Source organism: Castor canadensis, chromosome 9 (assembly GCF_047511655.1).
Source record: "Castor canadensis chromosome 9, mCasCan1.hap1v2, whole genome shotgun sequence".
In the NCBI taxonomy this organism is placed as follows: Eukaryota; Metazoa; Chordata; class Mammalia; order Rodentia; family Castoridae; genus Castor; species Castor canadensis.
In genome coordinates, this window is record NC_133394.1 from 58,151,813 (window position 1) to 58,164,648 (window position 12,836).

The 12,836-nt window shown below is 33.5% G+C and overlaps 1 long non-coding RNA gene across 1 annotated transcript; it reads left to right on the top strand.

Annotated features, from left to right (window-relative positions):
• The first annotated feature begins 1,306 nt into the window (after positions 1-1,306).
• Positions 1,307-4,969, top strand: LOC141410746 (uncharacterized). Its single transcript, XR_012435534.1, has 3 exons — positions 1,307-1,432; positions 3,566-3,684; positions 3,894-4,969. It is a non-coding gene; the product is annotated as an uncharacterized lncRNA (long non-coding RNA).
• Positions 4,970-12,836: the final 7,867 nt, after the last annotated feature.

The window sequence follows — 12,836 nt, forward strand, 5'->3', positions numbered from 1 at the left end:
TTTCACATGTCTTCATGGTTCTCTGAGTTCTTTCTTTTTTTAGAAAACAAGAATCATCTTTATTTTCTCTGTCTTAGTTGTGTGATCAGCCACTTCTTAAAGAAGCCCTGAGTCCTCTTGGTAGAAAGTAGTTTTTAGGAGCAAAGTTCTCTGTTCATTTTTACTGGAATACTGCTGCTTTCTAATGAATGTAGGTGTAAACACACACATACACACATATATTTGTAGGTCTGTTTCTATATTCATTTATATCAAAAATTAAGCCTTATTCCTTGTCTATAACTCAGGGTTCATTCTAATTTTCTTCTTCTGTATATCCTACAACAGTGAGTAACTTGGTTCTCATTATCCTTAATATATTTATTTAATTGATTAACCCTCCTCCACCCCACACTGCATCGGCCACCTTCCAGGTGTATGATCTCTTTTTCCTGCTTCTACTTCTGCTGCCAAACACTTCTCAGATTGTGTAATGTCTTCCTCCTCTTTTCTGACTGATACTCTGCACCAGGCAACCTTCCTATACAGGTGCTCTTCTCTCTCTGCTCAGGCTGTCAGTCTTCTTAGGTTCCACTGATCATGAGCTAGATTTCTTCTTGTCAGTCTCTGCCCTGCTGTAGATGCCCTTCTTCCACTCAGGCTCCAGCATCTTGCACATGCTGTCTTTCCTGTAAATGTGCCCTCTTCATCTCACCCTGGCTTTGAGACTCTGAGGTGCTGTCTCTGCTCTATAAACTTCATGCAAATGGATACTTATCAGGTTCTGTCATCCAACTTTAGGCTACTAAGATGCTTGTCCCTCTCTAACTCACATACAAATGACTGTCCCACCTGCCTTCAGCTTCTAGCTTTTAGGATGTACTGCTTAGAAAGGGAAGAAGAAAAGGAAACATCCAATTTCTTTTTTTTTCTGTTCCATCATTTGGCCCATGAAGATTATGTAGTAGATTCTGTTTTGTTGTTTTGTTGTTGTTTTTGAGACAGGATCTCACTGTGTAGTCCAGGCCAGCCTTGAATTAAGTTCTCTCTTGACTCAGTGTACTGTGATTATAGGCATGACCCACCAAAGCTGGCTAAGACAGGTATTTCTTATTAGATGTAAGAGTAGAGTAATCATGTCACTCTTAGTAACCTTAGTCTGTATGCACATTAAAATGATGAAATCTGGACATTACAAATATGATCCATTGTCTTATACTTTAGATAGAAATATGGATATATTTTGTTCATTGTGTTTTTTGCATTTCTCGTATAATTTTATGAATTGCTGATTCATAAAAATTCACCTTTGGCTCCATTTAGGCCTTTAGATGCTATACTAGAAAAACTTTATCAGTGGATCAAAGGAAGAATGACAAGACTATCCCCAATATCCCTGAACTAGAAGATCATCTTACAGAACACAGTTCCAGTGTTGTTTAACTCCTTGTTGGTAAGTAGAATATATTTTCTTGTACTTTATTTTATATACTGTATGGATTAAGAACTGTGAAATTTTAAGCATTGGTTTATAATGCTTACAATATCATTTATTTATTTTTAGGAAAGATTTTATTAAATCTCTGTGTCTTGAATATTGGCTCTGGAAACTGCTTTAGGATGCTCTTTTACATTTTCTTAGTTACCTCCTTATTTGACTTAGGAAAGGTGGGAAGAGAAAAAAGGACATTGCAATTTGGTTGTTTTTCCTGTTTCAGATCGCCTTCTCACTACTACCCCAACATACACCCAAACACTTTTGCTTGCTTTCTTAAAAAACATAATAAATCTTGGTGGTGAGTGTATTTTTACATTATAATAGAATAAAATAGTTCAAAATAGTGTATAGTGCAGAGGGGAGAGAGAGGGAAGCAAAGAGAGAATGAATGTGAAGGAGAGGAAGAAATATAATAAAACTAGGGTAGGAAAACATTATCATACATCATTTTTTGAAGTAAAAATAATAGTAAAGTTTATTAGGAAACAAATTTAGTATAACAGGACAAAAGTGGGGAGCAATGGGAAAAAAAGAAGATAAACATTTCCTGGAAGTAGAGACTCACCATAGGCTGCTGTTGTGTAGGAAGTTTTCATAATGAATGGTGTTTGATTTGAATTTGGCATAGGAACTTGAAACATAGGGAGGAGAACAGGACAGGTTAGAAAGGGAAAAGGGTAACAATATTCCTGAACACCTCTGTGTACAAGATACCATAGATAGACATTTTGTATGTGTTGTCTCGATGTCAGAGCAGTCTTATGAGGGTGGGCTTTACTTTTCCCTCTTAACATACTGGACAGATTGTTAAAAAGCCCACGATAATACAGATTACACAGCTGATTTTTTCTGAGTTCAGGACATCATCAGATGGGGGGAAGAGGGATATGGGTACAGGTAAAGTGTATACACAGGAATCATAATGCTTTATAATTTGTAGATAGGACTGAGTTACCATTTAAACTACAAGTTCTATGTTTTCTAGCTGGTAAAGGAAACTATTATGAATTATTAATGAAAGTCAAAAAAGTAAAAAGAAATACCAAATATTAGTAAGAAATAGAACTTTATAAAAGCAACTTTGAGGGATTATCATCTAAGTTTAATTAAGGACAGAGTCCTTCCTTATTTTACATCTGTCCTCTTTCCTATCACCTAGAATTTCTGACTTTTTCCTATTCTATAAACCCCTTTCTGTAAGAAAAACTAGTAATAAGCAGAAAAATGTTTTTTGGACATAATTTTCATGAAAAATAACCAAATTTAGAATATCATTTACTGTAGCATATTTAATGACATTCTTTCAAAGTAGGTTACTACAGTTATTGCAAAATACTATAAGGTGGCCTTCTTAATATGACTTCAGAGAAAATTTTCTGCTTCTATTACTTGTTAAAAGCAGAGATTGGTTCATTAAACATAACATGTTTTCTCTGATTAAAAAACCTTATATTTTATTTCTTTCAAGTGGTTGTAGTCAGTTTTGGGAAATAGCTTGTGAATGAACTTGTGTATGAGCTTTTGTCCTAATAAAGAAGGATGTTTTTCTGAAAATTGAGAAATATTGGCCTTCTCCTTCCCAGAAAATCATTGCCATGTCTTTATAACTAAAACAGTACAACAGGATGAAAAAGGAAGCAGAAGAAAAGAAAGTAGATTCTTGAAACATTGTTTCAATCTGATTGTAATTTATGTTTTTCTGGCTAATGACAGAACAGCAAGAAGAAAGTCGAATAAGGTAACATCAACACCTGATTTTCAAATTTCATGTATTTAAGGTGAAGAGGACAAATAAGAAAATCTTATCATTTCTGATTTTTTATACCAATAGCTACCATTTTGTCTTGTTGATGGATTTCTAATCTCATAATTTTCAGAATGTTAGTCTTATTTAGCACTGGTTCTTAACAGATTATAGAAGCACCATTATATCCATATTGGTAAATATCACTATGTTTTCTCCCACATAATTGTGAAATGTACATTACAAATTTATATTTTATCAACAAATAGCATATGTAGATATATACTAGCTTTAGAAACTTACCTTTCAGGAAGTTTAAGTTAACCTAATTGAATGTTTTCCAGTTTCACATTTGAATCAGTGTTGGTGGACACAAGTAAGACTTCAATCAAACATAAATAGTGTTCATTAATTTGGGGCAAGGAATAGTTCCTGCAGTCATTCAAATTAACAGAGAAAAATGGTGAGTTAATTAGTCACTGCTGTTGGCTTTTTCATGGGGTAAGCAATGAAAAATTGATAATATTGTAAAGATGTTATTAAAGAACTAGAACTGGGAATAATAGATTAATTATTGAATAAATGGACTGCTAACATAATTTTAAGTTTTAAGTGCTCTACTATCTATTAAAACAGTTATACTAATTGCTGTTGTTTTTTCTCTTACAACAGATTCCTTTTATTTCTCTGTTCTTTCTGGAAAAGTCGTGGTTTGTGAAATTTTTTACATTACAGAAGACATGTCTATTGGGTAACAATAAAAGACAAACTAAACAAACATGAAACATTGTAAAAATATGTTGAGTATCATATTTTATTTACAAGGACTTTCTTCTTCAAATAAGCCATAAATTATAAATTGTACTTGGTGAATTGGTCTTTGAACATTCTTTTATTAGTGGGTTAATTTAGCTACAACACAGATTTATAAAAAGTTTCTAAAATAGTGGTATATAGAAATGAATAATCCCATTTCATTTCTAGATGAAAAATTGAACCATTAAGTTACCTGACCATTTCTGTTGTAGAATTCTCTTTTTTTTTGGCTATGCCAGGGTCTGAACTCAGGACTTCATGGTTGTTAAGCAGGTATGCTTCCTACCACTTGAGTCACTGCACTAGCCCTTGTAGAATTCTTATTGGTTAATTGTTACATGAAGCAAGGGTCAGGGATGTTGACATTTGTCATCCATTAACTTCTTGAGATAAGTTTAGAGAAGTACTTAGCATCTATTAGCAACTATAATTTTACTCTTAGAAGGAAATACAGGTGCTCTACCACTTGAGCCATTCCACCAGCCCATTTTTTTTTGATAGGGTCTCCTTGTATGTCTAAGAAAGCCTGAACCTTGGTCCCCTGCTCACTAAGCCTCTCTTCATATGTGGATAAAAGGCAAGCTTCAGTGTACCCAGCACTGGTTAAGGTGAGATCTCAGAACATTTTGCCTGGGCTTGAACTGTGAGCTTTCCTGATCTCTGCCTTTCGAGTAGCTAGGATTTCAGGCTTGACCCACCACTCCTGGGTATTTTTGTGGTTTTTCCTAAACTTTGTGATTTATAGAAAAATATGTCCTTTTTTTTTTTTGGTAGTACTCAGGTTTGAACTCAGGGCTTCAAGCTTGCTAGGCATGCAGTCTAACACTTGAGCTACTCCTCTGCCAGCCAGAGAAAATTTTGAATTAATTGAGAGGTGCTAGGATTTGGAAACACTAACACTAAAGCTGCAGGAGGCATACTCTGTGCTAGTCTAAAATTATTTTAATATCAAAGGGAAAAAATAGTAGTTAAGAGGTCATGAGGGCATCCTTGTTGTACACAAGGTGATGGACCATTCACAGAAATGGAGAACTTTAAGTTTTCCTTTAGTATGCTAACATCACAGTTTAAAATTTGACTTATATTTTATGTAATTTTTATATTGAAAATGTTATTTAAACTGGAAATTTTTCTCTGTCAACAGTTCATTTTCCTGTTAAATATTATCTAGAATTGTATTTTATGAAAGTGAAAGAACCTACTATTTGTACGTATGATAATGTATCTAAACATATATGATAAATATGTCATATACATATGTATGATAAATGTCGATTTTTGTCTATTAAAAATAAATTTAAAATATTTCATCTGTAATTTTGAGATATACAATCTCTTTTTTAACTTCAAGATTATGGAGCATTATATTTCATAACATCTATTTCTAAAAAAGATGTATATTTATGTATGCAACTATTTTCTGGGTTGAAACCATTTTTAGAAAGGTTTGGTTCTAAGTTTTGAATTTGTTTAGAATGACATGAAGGCCATGCATAGACCTTTTGGTGGCATGAAAAATAAATCACTGTTGGCAGCCCATGGGAAAGCGTTTGCATTAATAACTCACATGCACTTATGGTCTTTTTTTATTATTATTCATTTATTCACATGTGCGTACATTGTTTGGGTCATTTCTCCCCCCCCGCCCCTGCTCTTCCCCTCTCCTATGCTCCCCCCTCCTGTCCAGGCAGAACCTGTTCTGTGCTTTTCTCCAGTTCCATTGAAGAGTAGAAATAAGCAATAATAAGAAAGACATACCATTTTTGTTAGTTGTGATAAGGACAGCTATACAGAGAGATTCCTAGCATTGCTTTCATGTACAAATGTGTTATAACCCAGGTTAATTCATCTCTAACTGATCTTTACACTGGTTCTTGATTCCCTTCTTCTGTTGACCTCTGTTGCTTTAAGGTTTCTGTATTAGTTCCTCTGGAGTGGGGACATCAAATGCTTTCATGTATATGTTCTCCCCTTGTCATGTAAGCCAAGTCCTACAACATTGCTGTATTTGCCCTTGATCTAAAGACAGCATATGAGGGAGATCATATAATTTTTGCTCTTCTGAGTCTGGCTAACCTCGCTCAGAATGATGTCCAGTTCCATCCATTTACTTGCAAATGGTAAGATTTCATCCTTCTTCATGGCTGAGTAAAATTCCATTGTGTATAAATACCACACAATTTTGTCCTCTGGGGTGCTGTTTTGTTTTTAATATTTACAGTTAAAAACATTTATAATTTAGTGTTGTTTTCTGTTGTTAAGTTATTTTTGGTGGAGGGAATTTTTCATTTTCTTTTGATCTGCTCTTTTGAGTTGTACTTTACCCTAATTCATTATGAATGTTTCCAGCTCTTCATGTCTAAATAATTATATTGTTTCTAATCAAAGGATAGTGGAGAGTTACAGAGATTTTTGTTACTCATTTGTTTTTTATGTTTCATGTTAAGCACCTCACTTTGGAAGATACAAAAATACTTTACTTCACAAAATTTTGTCATAGTCCATTAAACGTGTAGAGACAATACATGTAGGACAGTAATTCTGTGCTCAAAGTTGAAGAGCTTCACAATATTCTCTTGAAAAGATTGAGGTGTGGTTCAGTGATAAAATGGCTGCCTAGTGTGCACAAGGCACTGGGTTCAATCCCTAGCTAAAAAAATAATTCTCTTCATTTCAAGATGATTGTATTTCTTTGCCAAGTGTGCATATATGTATGTGTTTGGAGAGGATGGAGAGGACTGCCACAGAATATATACTTTGTCAAAAAGAAAACAATAAAATTTTATGTTTTGTGGCAGGTCCCTCCTACCTCAGCTTACTGAGGGCTGAGATTAGACGTATGTGCCACTACACATAGCATATGCTAGATTAAATGGCCAGTTTAATTAAAAATAAGATTTTTTTTGTGAAGAAAGACCCAGATAGGGAATGTGAGTATATGATTCTAGGTAGAAAGACCTTGAGCAACTTTACAGATACTTCTCTGTCTGCTGTGAAAGACAATATTTCTGCAGCATCTTTAACTATGTAATCTGGCATGACCTACCTTTTAGTGGCCCCAAAAGGACCATGCAGACATGAAGCAAACATCCCAGTGGTAACAAGAATTGACAGGCTGTGCCCTAATAGTGTGAGGCCACCAATCTGAGAAACAATCCTGAGAAATTTGGGGAGGGGTGAGGACCAATGAACTGACAAAGTTAAGGGACAGCTGTCCAAGTAGAATTACAAGTTAAAATAGAATACTAGTTGAATAATCAAAGCTAAATATAGTTTAAATGCTTGCACAATTCAATTTGCAGCCTGAGGTTTATACCGAGTGTAACTTGCCCTGATTATTTTCAGTCACTACGTTCTTGAAATAATTTCCCTTTAAGTGAGTGTTCATTAAATGCACATAAAGTTTAGATAATATGCTCCATATTTTTTAAATGGCATAAACATATTTTTTCTCATTTTACACATCTTTAATGAGAATAGTTTACCTGACACATGATAGTATTCAGTTATGCTATGTTGGTAGACTTTATGTCACTGTGACCATATACCTGAGAAAAGCAACTTAAGGGAGAAGGGCTTTATTGATTTTTGTGAAGTGATATGTTTGTAGACAAAATAGCCTCAGATGCAAGAACTACATTAAACAAATAACAAACATATTAAGTGGAACAAAACTGATGAGTCAGAATCCTAAGAGTTACTCTAATCTCTATCCTCAAGAGAAAAAAGTAATACAGATTTCCATCTCTATGTAAATGATTACTAACTGGACATCCCTAAAAATTGAAGTATAGACATTGGCAGGCATTTGGCTTTCAGTGAGTTTATTATCTACTTTTGCTGATACTAAAACACTTCAATTTAACAAAAACTCTATTGGTCACTCTTACTTTTTAAATTTACATATATGCAAAAGAATTCTGACACAATAAATATATGAAGTAAGATTATAAAGGATAAAAATGAACTAGGATCCATTAACTAACCTTGATGCCCACTTTATAGGGAAAAGCTCAGCCTATATTTCAAGCCCAAGTCCCTGATCTGATCTTCATTCCATTCCCCATGGCTTGCTTGTTTATAAAAGTGAAGAGGACATTTTTAAAGAGTACATTTCTTTATTAGAATGAGTAACATATACTGATATTATTTGCCTCCGATTAATTTATTGTCACTTTTTTTAGGATAAGGGATATGACTAGAAAGTTAGGCATGAAATTTTGTTCTCTCCATCTTTGCTAGGTAGGATTTTTGAAAAAGTGATGTGGCATATTTATTAATATCTGAATATATTGTGGTCATTGGCCACAATGGTATAGTAGTTAAGAAAGTGAGAGCTCTGGAGCAAATATGTAGAGACTCAAAGAGCTCTTTTGTACCAACTTTATGACCTTATATCAGTTACTTAAGCTATCTGTGTTTATTTAAGTTCTATGACCTGTTTATATAAACAAAAAGGAGCAATCTATCACATATGGTTGTTGTGAGCATGAGAGGAGGTTACAGACATAAAGTACATAGAACAATGATGGATGTATAATCCATACTCAGTAAATATGATCTCTTACCATTTCTGGTGACATTCCTGGCACCAAGACACTAGAAATCAATTGATAGCAATGGAATCTTCCCAATTTTAATTGACGGAAGTCACACCTTGTAGCATATTGCAGTAGGAGACTCTTGAGAAAAAAAATCTAAAAATAATCTTGAGGTTTAATGGAGATTATTAGTCTTGATTTTCCCATCTCCAGAAAGAAAGAACTGTTCAGTTTATTATGGAATTGGGAATGTGAGGATCATTGAGAAGTCAGGAATTGGCAAAGCTTTTTGAAAGGGAGGATGTTATTTCCTATCACGTACCCAGAGACCTAATCTCAACTGATCTTCATTATCTTGCTTAAAGGGGAGATACTATAGAGTGAGTCATTCTCACTCTCAGATCCCACTGACTAATATGAGGTTATTAATTGTTCCATCTTATAATAGTACTTGTAGTTCTATAGACTTAATGTTTATTGTCTCTTTTACTCTCTCAAGGAAAAGCTGTCACAAATGAGATTTTAAAGAAATTTCGTATATACACGACTCCACGAGGCCTTGACTACAGAGGAAATGGGATTCATATATGTAAAACTAAGTATTTAGTAACAAATGTGGACAGTAATATGTATTCTAAAAATAAGGCTCAGAATATAAAATGTATTGTAAAACATGACCAACTGAAAGAGCTGTCTATACTTTAAAGGGTAACTGTAGCAACACAAGTTACATCTTATATGTGAAGGATTTTTAACTTGACACATTGAACTGGAAATTATGTCTAAGTAACACTGAGTAGATTGTAAGTAACAATAGTAAATGAAAAGGAAATGTGGAGTTAGAAGTGAGTCAATTAAGAAACAAAGATAAGAGATGAAAAGGTAAAGTACAATGGACTCAGCAAGATGGTGGCATAGATGACAAAGATAACTTCCTGTGTGATCTGTAGGCAGCCACTTCATATTTCATCTTCAAATTCTGCGTGGCAATACCTATTTCTTCTGTCACTTTCTAGCAGTATCTGACTGTAGTCTGAATGGGTACATCAGTTGCAAATGTATGAATAAAATCCACTTCATTACACTCTACCTAGCATGATGTCAACTGATTTGTGCAGTCACTTACCCATTAATGAAGGGGTTGTTATGAGAAATGTGTTGTGAGACAATTTCATAATTGTATAAACATCACAAACTTACACAAATGAGGAAGGCTATGACCTCACTCGGTGATACAATCTTTTGGGTTTTTGGTGATATAATTTTTTAAAATTGTTTTATAAACAGGGTCTTACATTTTTGCCCTGGTTTGACCTCAATCCTCCTCCCTATGCTTCTGCTTACTGGAATCCAGGTTTATTCCACAACATCTGGTTTACTGGTTGAGATGGCGGTCTCCCTAACTTTTGTTTGGGCTGGCCTAGAACAGTGATTCTCTTGATTTCTGCCTTCCAAGCAGCAGGACTTAAAGATATTAGCCACCACCCTGGCTCTGTGATGTACTCTAATGGAACCCTTATCATATATGCAGTCTCTCATTGATTGAGATGCCATTGTGCATCCCACAACTGTATATATAAATCTCATGCATGCTCTGACATCTCAAAAATCATTCATTCTGGAAGCTTATCAGCAAACTTTTTTAAAGTAATTCTTAAAATTTTTTTCTGTAAGACTCCACAGTTTAAAAATACTGAAGTTGAAGAATACTTAGCTTTGAGAAGCTACAACCATTAAAGAGTGTTGAAATAAGATTTTTAAGGTTTGTACTACTTACATTAAGTGCATTCTCAATATTTTGAGAGTTTTTAAAGTAATATCTGAAATCTGGCATATTATGTAGTATAACAAATGTTAGACAACAATGAAATCAATTTCAAAAGTCAAGAGTTGACAAAATTTATCTGGTATATTGCTTTTTTACAGAAGAAAACTATAAATGATCAGCAACTGCCCAAACTACAGATAATTACAAAAGATCTGTCACTCCTGTTAGAATAATTAAGTGAAAGGAAGCTTAACACAGGATTTAATCATTAATAAAACTGTCAACAACTGGTAAGGGCCTGAAGTTTGTTGCAAGCAGAAAGTACAATTTCTGCAATTTAAAGTACAGGTATAATCACTAATATCTCCCACCATAAATCAAACTGAGCGTGTATTTTACATCAATCCCTTCTGGTTAAGTAAAAAGAGATACATGTAATCTAAGTTTAACCCAAGAGGATTATAAATTAATAAATAAATCTCCTTAAAGAACTAGGTCATTATTCAAGTAACATAGTCTTTAATCATTAATTCTATAGAATCTCTCTAGTCTTTAAAGCACACAGTCTGAAAAAAAGATACCTTTTAACCCACAGTTGTACAATCTACACCAAACAAACAAACACAAGTCAATGACAAGTTTTACTGAGGCAAGAGTATTTCTGTATGGTATTTTATTGTATGGGCATGCTATAATTTCTTTATCCATAACTAGATATTTGGGCTATTTCTCCTATATATTTTTAGAAGTGAAGTTAATATGCATATTCATGTACAAATCTTTATAGAGACTTATGCTTTCATTTATCATGAAGATATAGCTTGGAATGGAATATTGCCTTTTATGGGTGCACTAATCTCATCCATGAGGGCACCCACATAACACAACCATCTCTGAAAGGTCCTGTCTGTTAATCCCATCGTCTTGATGGTTAGCATTTCATCTTATAAATCTGTTGCCAACATAACCATTTAGTCCATTGCAGTGACTCATTCTATTTAGGTTTTCTTTAATTTTCTCAAAAGCAATTTTAGGTTTCAGTGTATAGGTCTTGTACTTCGTTAAATTTTTTTCTAAGTACATTATATCTTTTTATTCTATTGTGATGGTATTTTTTTCCATTTCACCTTGAGAATAAAGAAAGTTTTTACTCCTTCCTTTCCAATCTGTAAATCTTTTGCTTTGCTTTTTGCTTCCATTAATTGCCCTGGATAAAACCTTCAGTATTGAATAGAATAACAAGAGAGACTGTTTGTACTCCTTCCTTATCTCAGGGAAGAATATATTCAATTTTTCAAAGAGTATAGTTTTAATTGTAGGGTTTTTATGAGTCATTATGAGCTTAAGAAAGTTTCCTTTTATTTTAATTAGAAGGGGATACTGGTATTTATCAAATGCTTTTTCTACATGTATGCAACTGATCATGGTCTATTAAACTGGTAGATTTTCAAATGTTAAACTCAACTTCAATCCTGGGTTAATCATGGTCACAATGCATATCACTTTCACATGTTGTATTTGACTTCCTATAATTCTGTTAAGAATTTTTGTGTCTATGTTTATAATAGGCACTGGTTTGTATTTTTCATTGTCTGGTTTTGGCACAGGATAATGCTGGCCTCATAGGATAGTTTGGAGAGCATTCCATCTTCTTCAAATTTTGGAAGAATTTACATAAATAGCAGAATTTGCCAGTGAGGCCATGTGGCCATGGTGTTTTCTCTGTCAGCAGGTTTGTAACCACAAACTCAGTTCTTTTAAATAAGGCTAATGAAGAGCTATTCAGGTTATGGGTACATGTTCCTTCTTTGATTAGTTTGTGTCTTATAAGGAATTTGTCTATATCATTTATCATATTTTTCACTGTAAAATTATATACAACATTCCCCTAAGATCTTTCCAAATATCTCTATAATCTATAGTAATGTTGCTGCTCTTATGTATTCTCACTCAATTTTCCCTAACTAGTCTTGTAGCATTTATCAATTTTCCTGATAACCTTAGTCAATTTTTGGTTTGATTTTTCTATTATTTTTATTTTATGGGTTTATGCTGTTGTTTTCATTCTTTTGCTAAATTATGGATTAATTTGCTTCCATACTAGTTTCTTCAAGTGAAAACTTATGAAATTAATGGTATTAATTCTTTCCTAAAAATGTGTTTAGTGCTAGAATGTTTTCTATATTTATGATTTGGCTGTATTCCATAAATTTTAATGACTGTATTTTAGTTTAATTCAGTACAAAATACATTCTAATTTTCCTTTGTGTTTCTTCTGTGAGATATGGCTTAAAGTATGTTATTTAGTTTCCAAATATTGTAGATTTATCTTGATTGTTTCTACTAATTTCTAATTTAATTCCACATAACCACAGAACATACTTCATGTCATTTTAGTCTCCTAAAATTTTACTTACCTGCTTATGAATTATCTTGATAAATAATCCTGTGTACTTGAGAAGAATATGTAATGTGTTGCTATTTGCTGGA